The sequence below is a fragment of the Apium graveolens genome, chromosome 9 (genome assembly GCF_009905375.1).
Source record: "Apium graveolens cultivar Ventura chromosome 9, ASM990537v1, whole genome shotgun sequence".
In the NCBI taxonomy this organism is placed as follows: domain Eukaryota; kingdom Viridiplantae; phylum Streptophyta; class Magnoliopsida; order Apiales; family Apiaceae; genus Apium; species Apium graveolens.
The window spans coordinates 240,087,827-240,089,295 of NC_133655.1; positions in this window are offsets into that span (position 1 = coordinate 240,087,827).

Here is a 1,469-nt window from a genome sequence, read left to right on the forward strand (position 1 = left end):
ATCGGTCATCACCCTGGCCGCATTAGGATCTTGTGCTGGACCGCCACCCGGCCTCTTACGCGTTGATGGACTGCCACCCAACCACTTACACTTTGATAGACTGTACCCCGGTCTGTCGCTTATGCCGACTCAATTAGATGGGCTTACTTCCCGAACATTGGGTAAGTAATCAAACTGTTTTCTCAAAACATCAACCTCGTTGCGAATGTTAAATATACCACAGAGCCGGATCCCTCAGGTTTTGAGCGGGTATTTAAATCCCCTTCGAAAGGAGGATCTTAAATATAAAAATGAGTTTTGGGATCCGCCCTAACTTTTAAAAATCATTTTGAAGAGTCGAAAACATTTTTAAGAATGTGTGGAGTAATGCTGATTTAATAAAATAAATCAGTCCCAATATATTAGAAAATATCTGAATATTATTATTTAAATAATATTCCCATAAAGAATAATCTTTATAAAAATAATTGAAGTAGAAGTTTTAAAACTCATACTTGAAATGAATATTAAATAACCAAAGATTACTTATACGAAAGTACGATCTTTATTTGAATAATCGAAAATAAGTTTGATTATCGAAACATTATTCTTTAATAAAATAAAGAATATTATTTAATGAAATAAGCGGAGTCATAAGTCCTCGAATGAATATTCAAAATAATATTCATTAAATAAAATAAGCGGAGTCATAAGTCCTCGAATGAATATTCAAAATAATATTCATTAAATAAAATAAAGTTATCGAATAAACCTTATTTAATTAATAGTTTTGAAAACTATATCTATATATATATAAATATATATATATATAATATACTCGGGAACATCGACTCCCGGTTTAGAAAATGTTCACCTTTGGGTCCCCTATACTAAGGGTATACGCAACTACTGCTTATCTCTAGCATAGGTATTATGCAACTTATAAGCATTTGAATCAACAATTAGATATCAATATTACGAAACATACATGCATATATACCATATCAGCATGCTCCAATATATCGCAAAATTTGCTAATAACAATCATGCACTTATCACAAGATAATGCATATACATATATTTACATCACAACAACAGTATAACGGGTAGAAAACTTGCCTGAGTGTTCCCGGATAGACTTAAGCTTAGAGTGGGTCCGATAACCTATGAACAACAACATAAGTCGGAATTAAACCCCGGTCGCTTAAGAAACTAGACTTTAACCAATTGAACCCTAACGTTCACTTATGGTCACTTCTTACGCTTAACGAATCACATAAGTCGTTCGAGTACCCTCGGCTCCACCATTTTTAATAATTTAACCATTAGGAATTTTAAGGCGATTCTTTTGCGAGTACCCTACCAACTGCCTAATCCACTTTACACAATTGTTTCATACTCCAATTAGTCATTTAAGGGCCTTAACCAAGGTTTCAAAGTAAGGCGAGGGGTAATGGTTCGTTCGCGAAACGCCGTTACTTAAAACGGTC